Genomic DNA, 26,877 nt, shown 5'->3' with positions numbered 1-26,877 from the left:
TTTCTTATTTCCTTCATTCCTCTCCTTACCCAGCCTCCCATCAAAAGGCCCTGGGGAAGTCACTGCTTCCCCAAATTGAGTAAAACTCACCTAAGGCATTTGTTACAAACAGCTTCCAAGCCCTGCCCCAGATTTACTGAATCTACTTGGGGTAGGGAAGACAGCCGGGCAATAACCCGGCCACAGGTTTTCCTTCCTTCCAAGTCTCCTGTATCCAGCCACTGCCCCTGTTGTGAGTTACAAATTTGACAGAGCCAGGGCAGGACACACACCCCAGCTGGGGCTCTGCTGCTGAGGGACAGTGCAGCGTCCTTTCTTCTTCCACTTCCTGTGTGGTTGGGGAGACCAGCACACCTGCATTCAGAGTTCTCGTGAGCCCTCAGGAGGCTCAGTAAATGTCAGCTGCCTCTTCCCACTGCTCTGGACCCCTCATCACACCAAACAACAGCTTTTGGCACAAGGAAAGCTCTTTCTCCATCTAGAACACCGGGTTGGAAGTCCAGGGGGTGGGTGCAGAACCAGTTGGTTCTGAGACTAGACTGATCTACAAATAAAAACCTTTCTTGACTGAGCCATTAAATAGTGGCAGCTCTCAAGCCCTCCCAAGAGAAAACCCAGGCCAGCTACCAGGCTAGCCACTTTCATCTCAAACATGAGCCTGGAGGCTTTGCTTCATTGCATGCAGACACCCAAAGCATGGAGACTAAAATGCTGAATTCTTGGCTCTTCTCAGAGACCACCCAACCCCATCCCCATCCCCAAGTTCAGAAACAGACTGGCTTCCAGTGAAATGTGACCACGTGGGCAGAACCCCAGGAAGGACAGGGGCATCTTTCTGGGGCATCCCAGAAGCCTTCTCTCTTCCAGTGCATCCATTCAATGCAAAAAGGGCCAGCTGTTATCCCCCAGGGTCTTTTCTTTTTGGGAATTTGGGCAGAGGACAAAAGGGAGTCAGTCTCACCTTACATTTTTTCCAGGCTCTTATTTCATCTTTCCAGCGACGCATACGCTGCTGATGGGAATGGTAAATGAGTACAATTGCTTGGAACACTGGCATTATCTACTGAAGCAGGGCATACTCATTCCCAAAGACCACAATTCCACTCCTAGTTACATGCCCAACAGAACTGCATCCATATGCTGATCAAAAGACATGAACTAGAATGCTCATTGTACTATTTGCAGGGCCAAAAACTGGAAATTACACAGTGTCTACCCACAGTAGAACGGATAAATACAATTCAGCTGCGAAAATGGACAAGCTACACCAGGGAAGAATCTCACAGACATAGTACTGAGCAAAAGAACCCAGATACAAAGGAGAACCACACACGATTCCAGTTAGAGGCAGCACAAAACAGGCCAAAAACCCAGGCTGCAGAAGTCAGGATAGCAGTTTCCCTTGCATGGGGGCTGAGAGGTAGTGACCAGAACAGAGCCCAGGGGTCCTGGGGTGCTGTCTGTATACCTGGTCTAGGTACTGGTTGCATAGGTGAGTTCTGTTTGTGAAAATCCATCAAGCAGCACACTTAGGATAGATGCTCTTTAATGCATGAAGGTTATACTCCAATTCCTTAAAAGTTCACCAAAAAAGAAAGCTAGATACATGGTGGTAAGTTTCTGCCCCATCAGAAACCAAGGAAGAGGCAAAAGGCACAGCAGCCATTCAACAGACGCATGAATGAATCAATGCAGGCTGGTCCTTGCACCTTGACCACGAAGGCGAATGTTCTCCCATCAGACGACGCCCATTTCCTTTCAGAGGCGCCAAACCAAAGCTCCTCTGTTCGTGCATTTTAAAATGGTTAACAGAGCTCGTAACCACTTAGGGCTTATTTTACGACCCGCCTCTCAGTCAGACGGCTAATGACCTCCAGTTGCCAGGTTTGATGGGTTTCCAGGGTCTTAAATGGCTCCTCCCGGGTGGACTCGGCCAGGAGGCTGTAGATCCTCCCCAGCCTCATCCCGGGCCTGCTCAGCTTGGCAGCCACCTACGGGCTAGGCACACACAGGGCAGGGGAGAGGTCTCAGGTGGGGGCTTTAAAAGAGATGTTTTCCCCATAGTCTTTTTAGCCTCTTTGCATAGAAGACTTTCTCAGGGCAGAAGTGGGTGTGATCAGCGCAAGCTCAAGTCACTCCTGCTGCACCCCCAGGGAAGGTGGCTTGCTCTCCCTCCCAGGATCTTTCCACTTCATCTCTGCAGGGCCAGTGCCTCCCGGCTGGGAAAGACACCAAATCCTTGCACTGATGTCATTAGACAGTTTCTACTTGGCAAGTTGCTTCAAGAATTTCTCAAATCTCTCAGTAAAGACAGAAAATCAGCAAGTCCCTGGAACCCAGGAGGCTGTAAGCAGGAGACACTAAACAGTGTGCCACCCGACTGCAGAAGGCACAATTCGGGTGGCAGGTAGGGGCAGGGGCCTGGGTGGGAGCATTGCCCAGTTGTGATCATCAATCCAGTCTCTAGAAACAAGGATTCTAGCACATTCTAAGCCTTAAAATGAGAACTCTGGGTCCAGGCACCTTACTGGGGACTTACGTAACTTCCTCCTGCACGCCCAACACCTTCGCCACGTCTGCAGTCTCTGCCTCCTCTCCCTCCCCACAGAGCTTCCTCCATTATGACCTGGAGCTCTCCAATGCACCCCGCGCCTCTGCTAGACTGGGCTCACGGCATCAGCAAACTCGCTCATAGACCACTTCCAGTTCCTGTCCCCAGCTCATCACAACTGAAATTAAATGATCCTTTGCCTAAGTGTTTCCACCTCATTCACCTCCTAGACTCTAACCTCCATGAGGACAGGACCTGGGCATGTCTCACTCGCCACTGCCTCCCAGCAGCCAGAGCTGGCTTTCCTTCTGAATGCGGCTGTGCTAGGCAGGGGGGTGCAGTGTGTGGACAAGACAGACAGGCTCCCAGCCCCCGCGGAGTTAATGATGTTTTGCAGGGAGGACTGTTTCAGCACATTCCTCTTTTCATGTTTCTGTTTCTCTTTTGTGTATCAAGATTTTTCCCCTAATACTTTTAAACCAGACTTATTATTCAAGTTCTCTCAGACTCCCACATCAGGTAATACAAATATTGTGAAGTTTTTTCCTATTATTTTGCTTTTGAAAGTGAAAACAATGACTGTGGATAGCTTAATGGGGAAAATAAATAAAGCCAGCTTTTGCTTGAACATGGAGGTGCTATGTTTGTTATTTGCTGAATAAGTTAAGAACAGGCTGTGCATGCCCATGGCGGGGAGGGTGCAATCCCAGACACCCAGGAACAGCACAGACCTCCCTCCACACATCTGAGTCTCCACGGGAGCAGCTTTGGCCTCCAGCACTACAGGCTTCCTGCCCTGCTCTCTCTCCCCAGCCAGGAGGTATAAAGGATGGTTTCTTTCTTTCTTCAAGTGTCACAGCCTATTCAGGCCCATCGACTTGTGACAATGAGAGGAGAGCACAGCTTCCCGGCTCCCTTTGAGCTCACATCTCCAGTGACCTCTGTACAAACCGAGGACAAAGGGAGGAAAATCCAGCGGCGGTGCACAGTCACTCCCCCGAGACGCTGCTCAGAAGAGATCTGACTTGGGCAGCTCTCTCCTGACGCATTCTGAGCACAGCATCCACCCCCCACACTCTCTTCTAATAAAAAAGTAACTTTAATGCTCATTCAAGAACCCCTCTTCCAATTTAAAACCTGAAAAGTCCGGGATCTCCTTGGCTAGAACCTCCCCTGTCTTTGGCAGCTGGCCCTGGATGCTCCTCTCTCCCTCTCCACTGGCAAAGGGGGAAGGGCCGCTCTGAGTCTGGGCCAGCCTGCAGGGAGGGAACAAAGAGTCAGCACAAAGGAGTCCCGGGCCCTTCCAAGCCTCTTGCTCCAGGGAGAGATGCTTCCTGGGAGGGATTTTATTTCCTTACCAAGATGCACTATGCCCCCCTTAACTTTGCAAGGTGGCATTCTCCGGGATCCAGAATGACAAGAATGACCTACAGTGGCCCCTAAAATCCTAGACTGTCTCCAGGAGCTTTTTACTCCACTGGGAGGGGCAGAGCTCACAGAGAGGACATCAGGGATGAAAAGCCAGGGGACATGGGCTGCCCCTCTATTGAGACTGAGCCACAGAGTCACGACAGACACACACGTTAACCACACAGAGGTACTGGAGAGCCACTGTGTGTCAATCTTTTCCATTTTACGGTGAAAAATCACCAGGACTTGAGGCTTATACACACACATAATGTAGATGGGTTTTGTATTCAGGTTTTCTCTTCTCAAAGCTGAGCTGTCAAGTCAGTGAGTTTCACTAGAGAATGTTGGTCCTTGTCCCTGTCTGTTCTGAAGAGCCTAGCGGTAGACTGTCCCAGATTCCCAATGCGTGGAGACTGAGAAAGCCACATAAAATTTCCCCAGCAGGCCGGGCGCGGTGGCTCACGCTTGTAATCCCAGCACTTTGGGAGGCCGAGGCGGGCGGATCATGAGGTCAGGAGATCGAGACCACGGTGAAACCCCGTCTCTACTAAAAATACAAAAAATTAGCCGGGCGTGGTGGCGGGCGTCTGTAGTCCCAGCTACTCGGAGAGGCTGAGGCAGGAGAATGGCGTGAACCCGGGAGGCGGAGCTTGCAGTGAGCCGAGATTGCGCCACTGCACTCCAGCCTGGGCGACAGAGCGAGACTCCGTCTCAAAAAAAAAAAAAAAAAAAATTTCCCCAGCAGACCAGGCTGATGGCTCCATGAGTTAGTTGATTCAGCTCAGCGGGCATTTCCTAAGCGTGTGCTTGGGTCAGGCCTCCAGCTAGACCCCTCCCAGCACACCAAGGTGATTCAGCTGCAGCCCATGCCCCCAGGGAGGTTCACAATTCACACAAGTTGCTATAAATCACAATGGTCTAGGATCAGCATCCTACAAGATCCCAGAGCCAACTCCAAGGGTGTGGACCCATGGTCAATCACACAGGGCCCTTTGCTCAGAAACACCCTATACAGGATGTATTGCTCTGCTTTCCCTATTTTTAAATTCTTAATTTTTTTTTTTTTTTTTTTTTGAGACGGAGTCTCGCTCTGTCGCCCAGGCTGGAGTGCAGTGGTGCGATCTCGGCTCGCTGCAAGCTCCGCCACCCGGGTTCACACCATTTTCCTGCCTCAGCCTCCCGAGGAGCTGGGACTACAGGCGCCCGCCACCACGCCCGGCTAATTTTTCATATTTTTAGTAGAGACGGAGTTTCACCGTGTTAGCCAGGATGGTCTCAATCTCCTGACCTCATGATCTGCCTGCCTCAGCCTCCCAAAGTGCTGGGATTACAGGCGTGAGCCACTGCACCCGGCCAATTCTTAATAATTTTTAATATGCATTTTATGTGCACTATGTCTTGCAAATTATATAGACAGTCCTGGAGATACCTAAAAAGTTTTCTTATCAGGATTAAAAGAGAATGAGGACACACCCAGATGCTGTTCTCATTCCTGGTATATGTTAGAGCCAAAGAACAGATACTTAGAGAATGGCATTCCACCTCAGGTTTAAAGCTCATCTGGGTTTGAGCAGAGACCTTTCCTGGAACATGTCAGAATGATAATCAGAATCTTAGATTCTGTACCAGGAATGAGGATAGCAAAGGCTGTTTCCATGAGCCTGTTTATCTTAAGTCTGATCTCGAACAGTATCTTCTCTAATGCAGCTCTGCCTGATGATTTAAAAATATGGGGCCCTTTAATTCATCACGCTAATGTGATTACACATTCATCCCCAGAGTCCAGACCATCCCTGAGGCACTCAATCGGAGGCCTTGTCTGTCAAATTTAGGAGCCGAGGCTTACACTCTTTCAGCCCCTTTAAATGGGAGGATCTTTACCTTATTTGAGTGACGTGCTCTGTCCACCACCTAAAGAGAAAATTAGGCCCTCCAACCAGTGCCCTGCTCTGTTAGTTTCTGCAACTCATCCCCAAGCCTGTGCAGTTTAAACACCATTTACAAACAAGCTTAACTTTAACCTTCCTTTGTGGAGAATGCAAAATCAATTAAGTATATGCTGATAATGCCCTCGCATCTCGTTCCGGTGGCATCTCACAATTAATGCTGCCCATGAGGCCGAACGTGAGCAGCTCACATAGTCCTCTGGTTATTACGAGCCTCGCTCGGCTCCGGAGTTGAGCGCAGAGGGAGGCAGGCACAGCTGACTACATGGGGATTCTGCCTCTTTATAAAATCAGCTTGTAGATGGTTTAATTAAAATACACCAGAGTATAATTCAATTGGAATTGAGGCTCCCATCAAACCAAACTAGGCTGCAGAAATTTTACCAACCTTAAAAGCACCTACAAGGGGCAAGGTACAAATTTCGTTTGGATGTTGCTTGGGCGTTTCTAGCTCTACAGGTAGAATTGTTTTCACTAATAAAACCACCTGCACTCAGAAATGGAAGGGACACGACAGATGTCACACAAGCCTCTTGCACTGCAGGTAAAGAAACAGAGACTCAGAGAAGTCAGGACAGCCCCAGGGCACAGAGCAGTCACTGTGTAGGCCTGAGGCAAGGAGGGAGCCCGGCAAGGTAAGAACAAGCAGTCTCTGACTTCACGCTGCCTATATTACAGACCCAACTCTACCATCCAGCTGCAGGAATGTGGGCAGGGTGAACTCCTCTGAACTCAGTTTTTACATCTGTAAAATAAGGATGTTAACTGTATCTACCTCAAGGGTTGCTGAGTGTATGAAATGAAATAAAGTAGATAAAACCTAAAGCATACTAAGTACTCAATGCAGCTTGGTTTCCATTAACAGAACTCCAGCTCCCCTGGTCTGTCCTATGAACCAAACTACTGTCTAAGGTTCTTTATCTCTGAGAATCTCTCAGATCTGCGGTAGAAGGTCACCTGTGTGCACGCATCAGAGATGATGCACCCATAGAGCACCATGTGGACCCGTGGAACCTGTAAAATTCATCCTCCAGTATTTGTTGAACTTATGGAAATGAATTTTAATTGATTGTCAATTGGAAGGGATTGAAACATCCTCTAAAAGACAAACAACAATGCTAAAGCTTATGAAATTCTAAAATGCTTCTAAAATGCTGTAGATCCCTAGGTTTAATAAGAAAAATAAGGTCTGCAGCTCAGTTAATGGTATTGTACCAGTGTCAGTTTCCTGGCTTTGATCATGTCTGAGGGTTGCATAAGACATTCTCCCTGTGGGAAGCTGGGTGAAGGGTACACAGGGACTCTGTACTATTTTTGCAACTTCTTGTGAGTCTGAAATTATTTCAAAATAAAAAGTTAAAATAAAAGTATGAAGCAGCATATAGGAGCGCCAACAGATTATGGGGACTCTGAACAAGCGTTCAGCATGTCAATACAGCCACAGCTTCCTGGTGTGGGTCTCACGTGACTTGGGAAGAGATGCTGAATGAACAACTGGAATGATTCTAAACCAAACTACTCAGAAAAAAATATTTCTTTTATCTTTCCATTTATTAAAATGCAGAAAAATTTATGTTTTGTCCACCATTTAAAAATTAGTCAACAACATAAAATAGAGATGTATATTACTGTCACAACTACTGATCAATATTTATTGGGAAAACTTTACAATGTGACAAAGGATCACTCTTAAGGATGTCTGGGGAGACCAGAAAGAGATTTAAAGTTGATGAAAATAACTGATAGACACAATCCGTTGAGGCCTTACTGTGTGTCAGGTTGACCAGCTGGTGTCTTGGGTGTGGTTTCCACAAGAAAGCCCAGCATTAACACGTCATTAACAAGGATGGACTCCACGTGGTATGGAGCAGTCCAGGAGTAGACAAGGTTCAGAGTGTCCTGATGCAGGACCTGGGAGGCCAGAGTGCTGCCCCGTGGAGACCACGGTTACCCAGGTTAACAGCAGGACCTGGGATGGAGAGGCAGCCTGGGGCCCACTCCCTCGCAGGTAGGGAGGTGGCCGCAACAAGAGGACAACAAACAGCAGGGCCCTCAAGAAACAGAGGTTCTTACTGACGAGGGGACAGAAACAGCTGGAGGCAGCACCAGGAGGGAGGAAGAACCTCCCCTTGAGAGGGCTCACATCCTGAGCAAGGGCCGGGTCTCTGTCACAGCCAGGGCCGGAAAGCAATGCTTAAAGAAGAGGCCAATCCAGCAAACAGTTTTCCATGCCTCATCCGCCTCCAAAGGGTTCCAGCTCCAGGACCTAGGCTGCATGGAACTGTCACCAAATTCAAGTTAACGGCCTGTGTTCACCTTTGGGAATTCACAGTCCTATTTCGGTCTTGTTTTTATGAGTGTGGTTTCAGCTGCCCACCCCAAGACGTCCCCCCTCAAGCATGTGCTTACATAGAAATAACTCTGCCTCCCCAGCCAAGCCCTTAGTGAGAGGACAGGGACGTTAGGGTTTTGCTTTGTTTTTTGCTAGCCCTGTTTTCTGAAACTCTGCAGCAGCTGCAGGCCAGCGAGCGTCGGACAGGTGTTCTTTACTCGGAGACGGGACGGGGAGAAGGCAGAGCTGCAAATGTCAGTGCAGAGGATGCAGAAGAGAAGAAAATCAACCCAGGCATCCAATAAACGAAGTCTCTTTCTCCCAAGCATAAATGAATCCCATCCCATTAACAGGTTCTCCCTTTGGGGTCCTGGCAGACTGTACCCTCCTTCCAAGCATCAGACAGCAGCACCCTCTGACCATTCAAGAATCAATGGAGATGTCGCCTTCGTGGAAAGGCCTTTCCCGCCCACCAGCTAGTCACTCCAGCACATGGCCCTTATGCCTGTCTGTTCTCTGATATTTGCAACCTTGTCTGCGGCCTGTCTCTTGGATATGCCCTCTCCATGAGGATATGCCCTCTGTGAGCACGGGGACCCTGTGTGTCTAACTCACTGCTAGATCCCCAGCTCCTAGGACAGAATGGGGTACACAGCAAGGCCTCAATAAGGAGTTCTTTTCATTGGAGGGTGACTCTCAAGAGGATGTGCAGAGCCTGAGTCAGAAGAGTTGAAGACATCGAAGGGCCAGGCTCCCAAATCTTCTTTGATCTTCTTGATCAAAGCTGAAGGACTGGGGCACGTCACTGACTTCTGCAGGCCTCTGTTTCCCCAGCTATAAACAGACGATCTGAAAGATGCTCACCATCCCTGCACTATGGGTCAAAGTTTTCAATTATTCACTATACTCTTGCCTGTTTTCCTTTCACTCATCTGTCCGTCCATCGGTCCAATCATTCTTTCCCATGGACTAGGCCCTGGGGATGCCACCTTGAATAAGACATATTTCCTGTTCTGAAGGGACAGATAACCTTCCAGTGGCAGAGACAGAAAGGAGGCAATTCTGCACTGACCAGCTATCTGTCAAAGGAGACTCCTGGGCCTCCAGCCCGGGCCACTGTGGGGATGAGAATGGGGTCCTTCCCCAAGAGAAAAACAGATCTAAAATTCCACCACTGCTACCGAGTGCTGAACAATGTGCGTTAGTTACAATCAGGAAATCTGAACATGAAACTCAAAGACAGTCACAAAGTCTCATCACAGATTGAGGACAAATAAGGCTCATTCCTGAGACCACTGTGCTAATTATCTGTCCCTTATCTTTGCCATAGGAGAACTGGAAATTCTCATTAGAAGAATGATTACAATCACCGCTAAGTTCCCTCAGTGTTTCTTAGCTAAAGAGCTTAACGAATCCAGGTCCATGAATGCACACACATGCATGCATGCACACACACACATGCGTGCACACACACACAAATGCCCAGCATCCATCCCCGGAGATATGATGTAACAGAGCTGATGTAGGACCAAAGTATGTGCATTTCTTTCAATAAGCTCCGTGGGGGTTGCAAAGCGGCGCCCCTGATTTACAGCCACAGAGTTTCTGCCAAGTTTACCTCTTATTACAGCTGTAAAGGTGCGTTAGAATATCAATGGTAACAATCAGATATATATCCATTAGGATTTTAACAGAACTCTCCTAAGCACAGAGAACACTCCAGCCACAAAACACTTTTATCTACCTCATCAGAGCTAAATGGTGCCTGGAAACATAAACGCTGGAAGGACCAGCCTGAGGACACAGCTGCCCCGTGGGACCACACCCCCAGGCCAGGCAAGAAACCTGGCCCAGGGAGGTCTCCCGGCCTGGCCTCCACATATTTCTTTCAATGCTTTCACCCAGTGTACGCTTGAAAAAACAACTTCCTAATGTACCCTGGAGTCACAATTACAGCCCCTTGCTTATGGGCTTGGCCAGATCAGATAAAATTTCATTCTCTGAATTGGTTCCTAATTTAATTATTCCCCGGATAAGCAGCCGGGCCGCCCATCACTGCAGGGGAGAAAGAACTAGAAAGATGCTGGCGCCACAAGTTGCAGTTCTCGTTTGGCCACTGGTGGATGGGAAGATGTTCTGGGCCTTGGACATCAGATGGACATTGGATGGACAGATAGATGGGTGAAAGGAAAACAGGCAAGAGTACATTGGATAACTGAAAACCTTGACCCATAATCACATAAAAGAGGGCAATCTAACCACCATCTGTTCACCCAACCCACCTTAATCTGCTGCCCCAGGCCAGTCAAGAAGGCAACCTGGGGTTTTAGTAAGAGTTTAGGGAGCACATTTGGAGGAATTGGATTGTAACTCCAAAAACCTGTATTCAATCCTGTCTCTTTATGCATGGCCTCTCTGGCCCTCAGCTTCCCCAGCTATAAAAAGGGGCTGAAGGCCTTTCCAGCTCTAAAATTCAGACAATTCAGTATTTCAGCCAGGATCACTGACAGGGGTATCGGGATCTCATCTAAGAACAAAGCCTTTTCTAGGGCCAGGGAAAGAGCATTGTTTAAAAAATGAATCTTATTATTAGAAGAAAGTGAAAATATCTCATAAAACGGAAACACATGTCCACACCCAAAGAAGCTTGTACACAAACGTTTATGGCCACCTCATTCATAAGAGCCAAAGGTGGAGACCACCCAAGTGTCTATCAATGGATAAATGGATCCATGAAACTGTGGTCTATCCATGCAATGGAATATTATTCAGCCACGAAAAGGAATGGAGCGCTGACGCATGCCACAGCATGGATGAACCATGAAAGTTACACAGAGTGAAAGAAGCCAGTCACAACAGACCTCATTCTATGTGATTCTGCTCATACGAAAGTCCACAATAGAGGAATTGGATTGGACAGAGACAGGAAGTAGATTTGTGGTTGCTCAAGGCTGAAGGGTACATGTAGGGGAATGGGGAGATAAAGGGGTACAAGATTTCTTTTTGAGATAAAAAAAAGTTCTAAAATTAGCTGTGGTAGTGGTTGCACATATCTGTCAATATACTAAAAAACATGGAATTGTATACTTTGGGTGAATTTTACGGTGTGTGAATTATATTTCAGTAAAGCTGTTAAAGAAGAATAGATTTAACAGGTTTTTCAAAAGTCTGCTTTGTGATTTTTTTTAATAAATCAGTTGAGAACTTTGAAAGATACACATGCATGCCCTTCAACACTTCTGCAGCTTCCTAAGTGATCCGATGGGTGATTTGAGGTGAGCAAGTCTTCTCACTCTTCCATAAACCAAAAATACTGCTGACTCAAAAGGGGGCAGGCCTGCATTTTTCTATTGACTTGTTTCCATTTTAACGGCCAAAAGCAAATTTATTTTCTACCACTCAAATGGCAACTGAAGCTTCATCTTTTTTTCAATACATCATTTTTCTTCTCTGAGCCAAATTTTATACAATGCAAAAGATCCCTGGATTTTCAATTGTCAATAGGTGAGCAAATGACTTTTTCTTTTTTTTTTTTTCTTTTTTTGCCTGGAAGATGTTTCTGAGCAGGAGCTCACAGTCACCCAGCTCCCACTCTTCTCTTCTGCACATCTCCTCATATCTAATTTCTCATAGAAACTGCTATCAAGTGGGTATAAATAGCTTTTCAAAGTTAGGACGACACAAAATGTCAGGCTGATACTGTTCTCGTTAGTCAGAGCATGCTTTCTTCCCCCTCATTTATTCCCACTAATAACTTTCTTAGGCAAGTTCAGCGTGTCCTAAAAGCAGCTATTTCCTCTGACTTTCACTATAATGCACTTGGATCACTGACCTGATGCGGCATGGGACTCGGCCTTTCTGGAACATATTTTCTTTATTAAAAACTGTGACGGATGATGAGAGAGGGTCACGCCACTGTGGGTCAGGCTGGAGATGACCACAGGCGAGGAAGTGGTAAGCCTCCACAGTTCAACACACCCAAGGCTCGGAGGAAAATGGTCCTTCCCAAGGCTCACGGTTTCTAAGCCCACACAATGTTTCAGAGAGGGTCCCCAGGCAGAGAGACGTCAGACACTCTGAGGCTCAGGAGGCTGCACATTTGCAAGGCAGAGCTAGGGAAGGCAAGACGGAAGGGTCCCTGCTGCCCCAAGGAGTCCAGTCCTGAGGCATCACAGTGTTCAGTGGGATGGAGGAGGAGCTGACTCTCTCAAGGGCAGGGGCCACGCGCTGGCTGGGAAGCAAGGACAAAGGAAGCCCTTGGTACCTGCCTCTCGGGGAGTCACAGCTGAGGGCCCAGGACCCTCCTGGCTGTCTTCTCATCTGCCCTTCATCCTGTGATGAGACATGAGGGAGGTTGCCAGTTGGGGGCCCACCTGCATTCGGCCCTTCCCTGCAGGCTAGCTGACCTCCACGGCCCAACCTTCTCCGTTACAGCCTCTGAGCCAGAAGGTGTCCATTGAAGGCCGCCCAGAGAGCCTTAGGAACAAGCTCCCCCATACCAGGGGCAAATGGCCTGCCCAGCTCCTGCTGCCCCACCAAGCCCCCCACTACTGAGAACAGGCCGAGGCCAGGCCAGAGATGACATCCCACCCACAGTAAGGGATTAACAAATCATCTGGGTTATCCTTCATAGAAAAACTAAAGCTAAACAGCCCCCAGGAATCCAGTGGAAGAAGACACCGCACAGAGGGCCTCACAGTTCCCCTCTGAAGCGGACATGAGAACTTCCTGCTCCCTCCACCAGACCACAGAAAGGGCACTCAAACTCCCGAACACCTTCCTAGAGCAACAGCAACTCCAAAGTCAAGCGTCTGGTCACGTGACACGGAGGTCAGCCAGCTGCAGCCAAATCCCCGCCTGGATGTCCAGGAAACCAAGGACAGAGAAGCCAGGCCCCTGATGACCCACAAGATCTTGGCCAAAACTCCTCCACCCCACCGCCCTGGGCTGCTGCAGCTACCAGGCAGAACCATCAGAATTGTGTGGAGAGAAACGCAAGCCCTCGGCCCACACTCCCCAGGGCAACCCTACTTTCTTGCAATCCTGGCGGTCCCTTCCAGGCACAAAGCAAACAGGGTTTGGTGTGTACATTTGGAAGACTCTTTACATACACAGGTTCACAAAGCAGAAAAAATTAATCCTCAGTAGACCCATAGTCTGATTTGGGGTTTGGAAATTATGGTCCCTAAAAATACATGCCAGGACATACTTTATATTTTTAATGCAAATATTTACATTCCAAACAAAGGAGCATGGAACTTGAAGCCAAGCTATTTATACCAGCTATAAGAAACACCAGCAGCCTCCACATTTCTCGCCTGAGTGGATGGCTCCGCTTATATTCCTGAAACAACAACCACATTTCCATAACATTTTCCCCTAAGGCTCTCAAGACACAAAAAACTGTGGTTACTATGTTTTAATAGCCCCAAAACCTAATGCCAGGAAATCCAAGGTTATTCCATTAGACTCTCGACTCCTTGGGAAATTGAGTGACAAGTGTGAGCTCTCCTGTGCCACACTATCAAACTTAGGGTTCACATAAAATCTCCAGGAGAAACTAGCCTTTGGAAGAATCATTTTTAATTGATGCATTAATGCAACACATGGCAGTCACTGGTCACTAAGTGAGAGTCTAGCTACATGGACGTGCCGTGAGCCCCAGACACCCTCCTCCTGAAGACAGCCTTGTCAGGCTGGGAGAGCAGAGTGTACCCAGGAAACTGGAGCCCAGCACAGTGTGGGACAGGGTCAAGGTTGGGAAATACAATAGAGGAAAACTGCAGAAGCTCAGAGGAGGAAGGCTCCACCTGGATGGGGGAGGGAGGTACCGGGAGGAGATAGCAAGAATGACTGGCAAACGCTTCCTGAAGGCAGTGGGGGTGGGGGCGCTCGATGATGAAGTAGGCAGATGTGGGGGCTCCCCCTCTCCAGTGGCCGGGGGACCCAAGTGCAGCCAGGTCCAGGCCCGGCTGGCCAGGCGTCTCGTTGCGAAGACAAAACCAGGTCTGGTAGAAGCACAGGCCCTGTCAGGGGCTGGGACCAAGAGAGAGGAGGTGGAGAAGCTTGTCCAGGTCCAGACTAGGAGTCAAGCACAACCTCAGCTCCCTGTGAATTGCATTCAAGTTAGAATGCGACCTTGAGATCCATGGCTCACCATTATCTCAATCATGCTCTGCCAACAAGTAGGAAAGAGATGTTCTTGAATTTAAAGCCACATTATTTCCTAAAGCAGACAACTATACCTATTTGACACACTGTGGCCACCTCTACCAAGTACGTACCTAACAGATGCCATTGACCACCCTCCAACCGTGGGCCAGGCACGGAGCCCAGCACATCATATTCCTTGCCACGAGGCGACTCTTCTCCACCACTCCAGATGTTTCCTTCCATGAGGAGGAAGCTCCCACTGTGTAACTTTCCTGTTGTCTATACCTGGTGGTGTCTACACCATCCCAGGAATATGGAAAGAGGGCCTGGACGTGACAGCCCAGCCCTGCCTTTCCTCATGGCAAGGAGGCCCTTCGCCCTGCTGGGAGAGGCTCCTCCAGCTCCACAGGCGATGGGGTAGGTGGGTCTGCCTGACTGCCCCTGTTCCCCACTTCCTTGCCCACTGGTTCAGCCACATTCTCCAACAACAGCTGCAGTCGGGAACGGCCATCACATGCGGATTTCCACCTGCCTTCCTCCTCCTCCTCCTCCTCTATCTCTCCAGAGGTTTAGACCTCGCCCAGAAAAAAGTGGTTCCATGTGGGGAGCTCCCCTGAACCCTAAATTGTACTATTTCAAATACTCAAGCCACCCAACCAGGTAGAGATCATTAACACCATTTTACAGATGGGGAAACCGAGATGCAAGCTAAGCTGCTTGTCCAGAGTCACAGTAATGGGACAAAGCAGCACTGCATGAACTTGAACCTGAGTCAGCGTGGATCCCAGGCTCAACCCACTACCTGCCCTGCCCTACCCAGTGCCTATGGGATCTAACACCTGGGCTAAAAGAGCGTCCATGTCATTTGCACCAAACATTTGGCTGACAAGAAACGTGAAGGTACAGGTGAACTTACCGCCATCAGCGTGAGTGAGCTGCCAGCGGTTACAAAAGGGAACACAGCTGCCCAGACCACTTTCGTGGAAGGGTAAGATAATACATCTTACACCTCTCTCGACCTCTTAGACTCTGAAATGCAGGCTCTGGCCTCCTAGCAAAGGTGCCATGGGCCCAGTCCCTCAGGACAGCTACCTACAGGGACACAGAAAAGCAAAAGCAGGACAGAACCTCCCTGAGATAGATCCAGGGCCACCCTGGGAGGGATGGGATCGCCACTTCTCCTTGTATGCCCTCCCCCTTGGTGGCCACACCACTATCTTTTTGACCACAGGGAGCAAAAGGGTCCGGCAGGGGCGTATTCCATTTCAAGAGAAAATGCTAAGCCACCAAGTTCCAGCCTATTGTCAGAAAAACATAATTGTGCCTGGCCTGTATCTAATTATTTGCCCATGTTGGGGTATTTTCCAGGCACCTGGGTGCCTGGGCTGTCTGTTTCAATATTTTTACCACAAATGCAATTCTGGAAAGTGTCCAAGTTTCCATTATAATGATACCCTCTGCTTTTGAGGATCTGCCAGCCTTACTTTCTTCAGAGATCTAAAAGGCCTGGGCCATGATGAGTTCTAGAAATGTAAAATAGGCTTCGGGGAGAGCCTGCCGAAGCCAGGAGGCCCCCCTCAGACCCCCTCTGGGCTCTTTTAAGCTGAGAGTGGGGCGAGATGTAACATTCACAAGCGAGCTACACCAGCACAGTCCCACCTAGAGCCGCGCGGTCTCCTCTCTCTGGTTAATTGCATCAAATATGGGCACAGCCGAGCTGCTCCACAGCCTGGCTGCAAGGTCAGCTGAAGGGTCTTGAAGGGTAGCTGTTTACCAGTGTTCTCCTCACACAGATGAGGAGACAGAGTCCAGAGAGTGAAGCCACCACCCTAAAGAAACAGCTGGAGCCAAGGCCTGCAGGGGCCCCTGCCTATCTATACCCTTTGAGGTAGAATATACTGGAATCAAATATGGAGACATGCAGGGTTAGGAGCTCTGGGGCTGAAGAATACCACCCGAGCCAGTGTTTACTGAGCACTTACTGGATGCCAGGCACTGTGCCAAGCACTGCCAGGTATTAACTCTTAGAAAAGACACCCGCCTTCAAGCCAGGGGGCGAAGTCTTCCCAGAACACTCCAATCTCAAAGTCGCTACCCCGGGCTCCCGCTGCACTTTGCCAAGCCCCTTAAGGTGCCTGTCAACGGCGTTATATAACTCTGACTTGCACAATCTCCACCTCGCCCACTGATCTGAGAGCTGTGCTCTGTGCTGTGCTCTGACTCTCTGCCCCAATGCACCTGGCCCAGGGTTGCAGGGCAGAAACGCTGCAAGTCCTGCTGCAGACAGTCTCCTTTCCTCTCCATCCCTTTGGAAACCAGCGAAGATGAGAAACTGCTTCCCACTTGCCACCTCCCCACAACTTAACCACTTGCTGATTCACGCCGCCTCCTCCTTCTGGAGCCACAGTTGTTCTTCTCCCCTCACCCCCTTATTTCCCTCCTGCCTCCACTGTCATTCCCAATCCCTCCTCCTGCACATCCGGATGGCTGAGAGCTTGGTGTGTGTCATCTCCAACAGCTTCCCAGCCCTCTAAAGGACACAAAGGGATACACCTGTGTGACCTGCCTAGCAGAGGGCCAGCTTCAACCTGTGGGGATGCAGCACGTGATAGGTCTTGCGATGAACTGTCTTCCTCCCCAACTCCCATACTTACAATTTAAAAAATCTATGTTGGCCCAAATGGACACAAAACCTTTCTCCTTCTTCCTGGACACTCCTAACTAGACACCTAGACTGGACACACTAATTAGATAACTGTTCCCTTTATGCTCCATCTCCTGCTGTGGAGACACAGGTCTACACATAAATCATTGTGTCCCAGTGCTTTATTTGAAAGGAGAAACTATCTCAGTAAAGAAATCAGACCCTCATACTGGAGGCCAATAACGAAATGCCTCGAGCAGTGGAAATACTCAGTCTCCCAACACTTAGCCAGCTAAGTGCAAACATGATCTCCTCATTCACAGCACAGGAACAGAGTGACCCTTTGAAGTAACTTCATCTCATACCTGAGCATCCCCTTTACAGACCAGAAGGGGAGGGAGGCTGTGTGATTCTCACCAGTGACTGAGTCACTTCAAATCACAAGCTGCTAAAGAGACGTCCGCTGGCTGATTGCTCAGATCAGTGACACTCCCAAGTCAGCCACCACTTTTAAAAACAGTCTCTGCTTTTAGAATTTAGACGACTCTTCTTTCATACAAATGCACTCTAAACGGCATCTCTGCAATCCTGGGCCTGCTGAGGCCCTAGGAACGGGGACAGGGCCTGAACGTGTAGATGGGAAAAATGAGAGCTGCCAATTACAGGGAGTGTCCACTCCTCTGGGAGTTTCTAAGAGGCCTCAGCCCAGTACAGTGGAGATGAAGGAGCTGGCCAAGAGCTGGAGATCAGAGACCCCCTGACTTTCCACTTACTGGCTATGTGACCTTGGGCAAGTCACTCCCAACTTAATATCATATCTGAGCATCCCCTGCTCAGGGGATGGGTGCCTCCCACCCACTGCTCTGAAACTCAATGTCCACACCTGGAAAAGGAGACTCCTCACACTCCCCCGAGTCCACCCTCCACTTCCCCACCCCTGCTCCCAGGCCTTGCTTTGCATCACCACCCTTCTGGGCTATTATGGCAGCTTCTGGACGATTTGTCTGTCTACACAGCCAATTCCGCTTGTCCCCATCCCATGAGGGCTGGGACCCTGTCTGTCCTAGCCCCGCCAAATCATCCCAGAGGCTCAGCTGTAGGATCTATCTGGTGAAAGGAATTATATGAAAAGGTTCATGCAGATGACTTTCTACATTATGGGAATTCATTCAACAGCTGCTGAATGAACACATGGCACACGAGTACATGAAGGAGCTCTGCCCGCCTCACCTCCAGCCTAGGGACCTGGCCGCAGGCATGATGGGCAGCCATCAGTTCTTAGTCCCTGGGCCCACAATGGGTGTGGCTCTTGTGCTCTGCTCTCTGATGCGGTGACACCCTTCCCAATAGATAAGCACCGGGCCAGATGGCAAGCTTCAGACCTCCTGGAAGGGCACTCACCCCTAACCCTCTACCATACTTCTAGAATTTGAGCCCATATTTAAATACCCAGGCTGGAGAATCCTCTCGAAAAGTCACAAGACCTGTCGACTCTGTTTACCTCCAAACTGGCTGGAGCTGAGTCGAGTCTGTCCCCTGTAGTTGGGCATGTGCTCACCTGTTCAGGACAGCCCTGGGGTCTCCCTCTTCTCCCCAGCCCCCTCCACTAGCAGGGGACCTTCCAGCCGAACTCGAAATGGCTTGGACTACCACAATCCAGCACTAATCTACAGCTTCCCCTACTGCAGACTCCTGGGGCCCAGCTAGTTAACTTGGCGTTTCTTGTCTGCTGTTTCTCAAGACGCCAAATAAGTAGAATCCGCTTCCCATTTTACCAACCTTTCCCCAAACACTTCTTGATGCAGGAATTAATCTTCTCTCTTCCAGGTATGTGAAAAATCAAATGCTTCTGATATCTCACCTTTCCTGGCCAGGGGCAGCAGCAACCAGGGATGACAAAGGCGTGGAAGGAAACTGCAGCCCTCATGGCAGCCACGGTGACCGTGCTGGGTCCCTGGCCAGGACAGTGGCTCAGACATGGCGAGCTTTGATCATCCGAGAAAAGCAAGGCACACATGTGACCACTGTGGGCCGCCCTGCCTGCCACCCCCCTGGACAATCTCCTGGATGAATTACCCCTGCATGTTTCACCTACAAGACAGCTCACTGCAATCATCCAATGCCCAGAGGAGAGAGCTGCAAAGACAGGGTTGGACTTCTGCAGAGGGCCTCTGAGCTGGCTCTCCTCAGGAGCTGGACTTTGGAGGGAAGCCCAGACCTGCAGCTCCACCTGCAGCTCACCTATGTGCCCACAGGAAGGCCATAACAAGCCACTTGACCTCGCCAGCTCAGTGTGCCCATCTAGGAGGTGGCAAGAAAGAAAATCTTCTGACAGTTTCTCAGGAATTTGGGGGAGAAAAACTTGTTTGGAAAAACCTACTACTTAGAAGGCATTTTTATTCCTATACTACTTTGAATAAAATCATATATGATCTATGTATGTCTTTATGTATCAATCAAGAGATCCTAGTTCAATATTCAGTTTGTAAAATTAGTAAGTGCCATGTTCTGGAAGGGAGGGTTCCTGATTTTGCAAGGTTGCCGGTCGTGGGAGGAGGAGCAGGAAAGCGGGGGATGGATAATGGTCCAGGAAGGTCCAAGGAGGGTCCAGGAGAAACGCCGGGCAAATCTCTAGGCCTCAGTTTACTTCAGGGCCCCTCAGGGGGGTGCAGATGCTCTCCGAGGCCTTTCTGCCCCAACACTGGGTGGCTACCCTAACCCACCGAGGCATCCCACAACACTCAGGAATTGCAGCTGATAAAGAGGGGCTGGGGGCACTGCTAGGGCGCCCAGAGGCAAGGTGAGCCCCTTTGCTCAGCCTCACTGACCGGCTTGTCACATCCCTCTGCGGGGCACCCCGGAGCCACACTTCATTCCCGAGAACTCGGTACCATTAACTTACCCAACGTGAACAAGGCGAAGGCGCCCAGCTGTCACAGCGGCTCCGCGCACGCCGGCAGACGAAGAAGGGCCCCCGCCCCCAGCAGCTGGTCCCAGCCCCCAGCCTGCCAGCCTCCTTCGCGGACTTCCCTACACTGGGCGCGGACCTCCAGCCGTCAGCAGCCGGCAACCCAGCCACAGCCTTCCTCCTCTATACCCGCTGTCCCAGCCGCGCCGGCCGGCCCCGGGCGCACGGCGGGCGGGCAACGTGGGCACCCGGACCGCGACGGGGCGGTCAAGCAGCTGTGCCCAGGAACCGGGCGGCTCCGAAGCCTCAACACGCACACACTCGCGCGCACGCCGGCCAATCGGTTGCCTGGAGAAGTCGGGAAGGTGCTTCCACGGCTCTTCATTCATTCATTCTCCCAAAGGCAAGGTTCCCTTCGCCCCGGCGCCTCCATCCTGCCATCCCAGGGGGCCAATTGCGCCACAGCCCGCCACCCAGCCACCCACGGCCACCGCGTCCTATCTCCCGGCACACACAACCCAACAGACTCGCATTCCATCTCCACCGCCAGCGTCGCCTCCGCGCCCTGGCCGCTGCCACCCGGCTCCCCAGCTTCGCCGCCCCGCAGCCCCGGCTCCCCGCCTCTGGCCCGACCGCGCGGCTCAGACCTGCCTCGCTCGGCTCGCCGCACCCAGGCGGGCCAGGGACGCCGCCGCCACCGCCGGGAAGCGCCGGCAACTCTCGAGTCACGCCGCCTCCCGAGACGCGGCGGGGCGCAGGGAGGGGACAGCAGTGGGGGCGGGGCGGGGAGAAGGAAGGAGGAGGGGTCGGGGAGCAAAAGTTCACACCGCTCGGGGCTCAGCCGCGCCCCCACCTCTTCCCAGGCCCGCCCCCGCCATCCCCCTTCCCTGAACCGGGTCCCACGGGCTTAGGCGCCGGCGAGCTCTGGGCTTCCCGCCCGGAACGGCCGCAAGGCTGGAGCCAGGGTTCTGGAAGCGCATCCGAGCTCGAGACGGGGGAGAGAGTGGCGGATGCCCACTTACCTGCCCCAAGCCGCGCCTGGAAACTTCCCCAAAGTGCGATAAGGGTGTGGGGGCGGAGCGCAAGGCTGGGGGGAATCCCCGTCCCCTACCACCAAACGACGCGCGCTCACACCGCGAAAGCACTGGTCTATCCGTCGGTCGGTCCCCCGCCTGCGGCTCCCAGAGCTGGGCGGTGCAGGGGCGCCCCGATTCCGACTACTGGGCTCCTTCTCTCGGACAGCCCGCCGGTGCGTTCCACGCGGCGTGCGCCCCCCGCCGGCCTCCGGCTATCCACGGCGCCACCACGCCACTGCTCGGTCCCCTGTCCCCTCGCTCCGGCCGCGTCCTGTCTGCGAGGGAGGGGGCGTGCGTCGCCGCTGGGTAACCCTTCCCGCGGGGCCCTCAAGCGCGCAGGGCGCCAGGAGCGCGGCCAGGGCCAATGGCGAAGGGACGCCTCCCGCTGGGAATCGCTGAAGCCTCAGGGAGGCCGGGCCAAGGAGCGCCGAGCCCAAACCTGCCTCGGCTCCTCGCGCTCGCAAGTTCATTGTCTGCCTGGGCCGCCACCGCCACCGCCACCGCCACCGCCACCGTCACCACCGCGCCTGGAGCGCCGCGGGGAGTGAGGCTGCGCGCCGCCTCCGCCGGCCCGGACTCCCTACGCTCAGCCCCGGCCGCCGCCGGCGCTGCCTGGCCCGAACCCGCGGAGGGGCGCCGGAACCCCGAGCCCAGGGCCAGACCTCCTACCGCCGCTCCTTGCCGCCCCAACTCGGCGTCTGGCACCTAACTTGTACCTGAGAAGCCTGAGTCCAGCCCGGGAGCCTCTGCGGCTCCGGCTCCGCGGGAGCGCGCCCAGCCCTGAGCCTCTAGCCCCGCATCCAGGGCGCGTCAACCTGACTCCCCGAGCGCTGGGAGGAAAAGTTTGGGAGTGACGTGCAGACGGCGAATGAAACATCCGAAGAGAACCCTCCCCCCGCCCCATGTCGCGCTGACACACATCAGCTCGAGTCTGGAATGCCAGATCAAGGCGTGTGCGCCGAGCGGTGGGTTTGGCCCTTGCCCCCTCCCCCTCCGAGTCAACACTGCTTGTGCGTTGCGGTGATTCCAAATAAAAGCACATCAAACCCCTGAAGTCTGGCAGTGACACCTTGCCAGATACTTTTTTTTTTTTAAAGACGGAGTTTCGCTCTTGTTGCCCAGGCTAGAATGCAATGGCGCGATCTCGGCTCACTGCAACTTCCGCCTCCCGGGTTCAAGGGATTCTCCTGCCTCAGCCTCCCGAGTAGCCGAGATTACAAGCATGCGCCACCACGCAAAATAGGCTAATTTTGTATTTTTAGTACAGACAGGGTTTCTCCATGTTGGTCAGGCTTCTCTCGAACTCCCGACCTCAGATGATCCGTCCGCCTCTGCCACCTAAAGTGCTGGGATTACAGGCGTGAGCCACCGCGCCCGGCCGCCAGAGACATCTTTAAGGAACTTGGCGGTCTGGAGCCAGCCCATACATTAACATTCAAGGCCACAGCGCTGGTGAGTTCGGCGCCCTCTGTTGTATTTTTGCATCCCGGGAAGGCTGGCCCGGCTCTTTGGCCCGGCGTGTTTGCTTCCGCGGAGAGGTAAAGCTCTGCAGGACCCCGATCGCCACTGCCTGCCGCAGTGGCCTGGAGTCGGCTGCCCCAGGGAACCACCTGGACAGCCCGAGGGCAAGAAAGCTGCACCAGTGGCCGGCTCCACTGACTGGGCCAAAGATGCCATCAGTTAAAGAAAAGACACATGAAATTCTGGCAGATTCTCTCAGAGGGCGCTTGGAGCACCAAGCCCAGCCTCTCAGGAAACTGAGGTCCAAGAGACAAAAAGAATCTGCAGTCTTTTGCCGGCCTGTGTTCCCGTAGCCAGAGTCCAGCACCCTCTTCCTCAAAGCAACCAGAAGAGGAAATGAAAGTGCTCCGTTAACTATAGACTGCATGCCACCGAAGGGTCATTCCTGACAGTGCCTTCTCCCCATTATCTCTTTATTGCTGGAGGCTTCATCTCACCCCCCTGAAGCTACAGTCCACCCTGAGGTCATAAACTTCTGCTCAGCATCCATGGCTACTAATGCTGAGGTCACCATCAGAGGATTATAACTGCAGATGGGAAACCGGGATGAGAGGGGAGTTCTTTAAAATCCTGTCTTGTTTTCCTGCAAATAATGCCTCTTACATAAAATCTGCGAAGAAAGATGAATGCAGCAAAGAGACTTGCCTTAGAATCTCAGACTAGATTGCTTTTTCCATATAGACTCCACTTGGTGATTTTTGTTCTTTATTATTTTTTTAAACAAAAACCTATTTCTGAAAATACAATGAGCTGCTTTTTGCAGGGTTCACAATTCCCAATAGATGATGATGCCATTTTTCAAGGTCTCACACACGTTGTGGCTTTGGGGCTTATTTATTAGCTCCCAAGAAAAGCCTGCCTTTCAGTGAGGTTTATATACTCGAGTAATTGCATCAGGGGACACAGAGCAGGTTGCTGTTAAAGAGGGTTGGTTGTACATGCGTCTGCAAGGAAGGCCCTGGGCCAGGCAGCTGTCAGACCAGTGTGCAACGGGTTTAAACAAACACAGGGAAGGGTCTGTGGAAACAGCGAGGAGGAAATCCCCTCCTGTAAGGGTGTGTGGAACATTATTCCAGGGCCACACATACTGCCAGGGAATAATGCCTTTCCTCTCCTCCCTCCAAGTAAACACATAACTCCATTATGGAGATGGCGCTGGGCCCACCCAGATCACTTTCAAATTCAGGTGTCAGAAACCACGGTTAACATGGAGCAAATTGTTTTTAAGTAAAAATCATGGTGCCGCTTTGATACGAATTCCACCAGGGACTTTCCAAAGGTATTTATACACATGCCTGAGATTAACTAGAGGGTGATTTTTTCCTTTCAACCTTAATTTCAAAAAATTACCCAAGAATTGCACTTGGGCCTGTTATTGCAGCGAATTGAAAGAACACCCAAATGCCAGGTCCCTGTGGATGGGTGGAAGGATAGACAAATAAATGTGTAACTGCAAGAGAGGTTGGTATCAACATGGTATTAGCAAGTCACAGCTGAAAAAAATGCAGATACTGGCCAAGCACGGTAGCTCACACCTGTAATCACAACACTTTGGGAGGCCGAGGTGGGTGGATCACTTAAGGTCAGGAGTTCGAGACAAGCCTGGCCAACATGGTGAAACCCCGTCTCTACTAAAAATATAAAAATTAGCTAGGCGTGGTGGCGCATGGCTGTAGATTCAAAGAGAATCCCTGGAACCTGGGAGGCAGAGGTTGCAGTGAGCCAAAATCACACCACAACACCCCAGCCTGGGCAACAGAGTGAGACTCCCTCTCAAAAAAAAAAAAAGAAAAGAGAGAAAAAAGAAAAGAAAAAAGAAAGAAAAAAATGCAAATACTTTCAGAAAATAAATCCCCGCTTCCCGTGTGTGCACTCTAGGCCCCCACAACTGTGGATTTAAATTGCCTGGGTTCAAATTCTACTTCTGCCACCCACTAGCTGAGCAACCCTGGGCAAGTCACTTCTTTCCATGTCTCAGTTTGAGGCTTCTGATAGCACCCACGAGCAGTCAATTGAGCTGTTGATCCCAACTCCTCGTTCTCCCGTGGTGGTTATTACGCATCTGCATCCTTGTTACAGCCTTCCAGTGCAGGGACTGTACTTCCCCATTCCTTGACTTTGGACTTGCTTTAGACAATGAGATAATGGGGAATATAACTGGATCAGAGGCTCGGAATGTGCTTGCAGGGCCAGACCTGCTTTCCTCTGCTCTGGTGGTCCACCATGAGACAAACATGTTGCTGCCTCTTCCAGAGAGGCTTCAGAAGGAACACACAAGGAAGAAACCTGAACTTGACTCGCTCTCTGGAGCCACGTCACTCCACATACAGCAGGACTCAGAGCTGCTTTAGGCAACCTACAGAACATGAGCAAGGCAGGGAAAATGCTTATTGTTGCAAGCCACTGAATGTTGCAAAGTGTTTTGTTACACAGCATTGTTGTGGCTGTAGCTAGCTGATACATGGCCTCAGTGGGCTGGTGTCAAGACTGAAGACAAAGTATTTTAAAAATACTCAGCACAATTCCTGGGACACAGTAAGAGTTGAAAATAGTTCTTATTAGTAATCATTATTATTGCAAGTAGTTTTACCCATGATAGTCACATAATTGCATGTTTGTTAACATGCAATTATGTAGTGAATTGAATCCATGAATAAGTATAACTTGAATAAAGATTCTGTAAGAGATGCTACAAGGACACCAGCAACCTGGAATGTCAGGGACCTGCCACAATCCTTAAAATCACATTCACTCACTCACTCATTCGTTCATTAATTCATTTATTCAGCAGACACTCTCTGAACACCTGCTGTGTGCCCCTCACAGGGCTGAATGTTGGAACCACTAAGGTCACTAAGACTCAGCCCCCTCCTGAAGAAAGGGACCTTCAAAGTCCCACCTTGTGACAAGCATTGTGCTGAGCACTTTCCCATGCCTATGAGGCCAGTATTACTTATCCCCATTTTTCAGGCCAGGAGACTGAGGCTTACAAACCAAACACTCAAAGACAAAAGGCCATGCCTATTCCATGAGTGTGCACCAGTGCCGACGAATTTAAGTCCATAGTGGGCAGACCCATTAGGGAAGTGCCGTGGGGCAGGGCAAAGAATGGACACACCTTGTCACTCTCTGCCTCCTGCGTGCTAGGAGGGGCTCAGTAAACATTGAGGCTCAGGAGCCCCAGGTCCTGCTCCTGCCACTGAAAAGGGCTGCACCTGGGTGTGAGGGAGCCCTTGGGGTCATTGCGGAGGCCTTCAAATTCATTTTGGCAGCCCTGGCTTCAGATTTCTGCCACCTCTGCCACCTCTGCCACCAGTAATGACCTGCCTCCCACTCTGTGACTTTGACGAATTTAGACTGCTCAGTAACCTGAAGTGCATTTCAATTTCATAAATTTAGCAATGCTCTGGTTAGGCGGCTGCCTTCTGCAGTAATGCATCCATTAAGTGCACTTTAAGCCCATTTTGGTATGCTAATTCATCACAAATCGACATGAAATTTGGGTTCTTGTGAAAATTTCCTACACCCCATCCAAAACCTCTACCAGATTTAGGACAGTAACAACTAGTGGTTCCTTAGATCAGCAGACTTCGGCTCTGCATCAATCCTTCAGTGAAAAAAGGAATGGGGCTTGTTTTAAACCAATGTCCAGACTTGTATATTCACGAGCACCGTCTGCTCTTAAAGGGTCCCCCTGAGGGGCGGTTCGCTTGTTCCAAAAGTGCTGCTGCAGCTTTAAGATTTCAGAACTCTATTCCAGAGGAATGGAGTCCTGTATGTCTCTGCATGCCCCTCCCCTAGCTCAGAGCCTATAAGTGTTTATGAATGACCCACTTGGAATCACCTGGCTTGATGAGCACTTACTCATCCATCAGACTTAGTTAGTTTCATATGATTTTCACTATGTCCTGATGAAGACTGGGGATCCTAAAATACAGGCAGAAGCCTCTGAAGGAAAATCAGATGCAGACCCCCAGTGCCTCCAGTGATGACCACATCATCAGAATGGTGCAACCTGTTTATCCTACAGCATCTGAGGCCGGAAGGAATGTGCAGCCAGTAACTGACAATACAAAGAACCTACAGGTGATAAAAGAGACATAATGTCATTGTTATCATCACCTAAGACTCTGTTGCTATCAACTGTTGAAGGACAGCACCTATTAAGTAGATGTTTTTAGCTGCATAACAGACATTTTGCCAATAAGATAAAGTTTACAGCTGGTAGCGTTCTCACTTACTTGCTTCTGTCATAAGATCTACAACCCATTCAACAGCAAAAATGAGCTGTTGACTTGGTAAATTTAGAGCAGCATCGCCTGCCCTAGATGTGAAA

The 26,877-nt window shown here is 50.7% G+C and overlaps 1 protein-coding gene across 5 annotated transcripts in view; it reads right to left on the bottom strand.

The window, feature by feature from the left end:
- CHST15 (carbohydrate sulfotransferase 15) overlaps positions 1 to 21,967 on the bottom strand; it is an 85,973-nt gene extending 64,006 nt beyond the window's left edge. Inside the window, exon 1 of one of the 5 annotated variants that reach the window (XM_055246315.2) lies at positions 21,737 to 21,967. The gene's annotated coding sequence lies outside the window, so the exon portion shown is untranslated. The other 4 variants (XM_055246295.2, XM_055246296.2, XM_055246297.2 and 1 more) reach the window with 4 other exon arrangements.
- Positions 21,968 to 26,877: the final 4,910 nt, after the last annotated feature.

This window comes from Symphalangus syndactylus, chromosome 2 (assembly GCF_028878055.3).
Source record: "Symphalangus syndactylus isolate Jambi chromosome 2, NHGRI_mSymSyn1-v2.1_pri, whole genome shotgun sequence".
Classification (NCBI taxonomy): domain Eukaryota; kingdom Metazoa; phylum Chordata; class Mammalia; order Primates; family Hylobatidae; genus Symphalangus; species Symphalangus syndactylus.
Note: the sequence above shows the minus strand (reverse complement) of the source record. Positions and strands in the feature narration are given on the sequence as shown.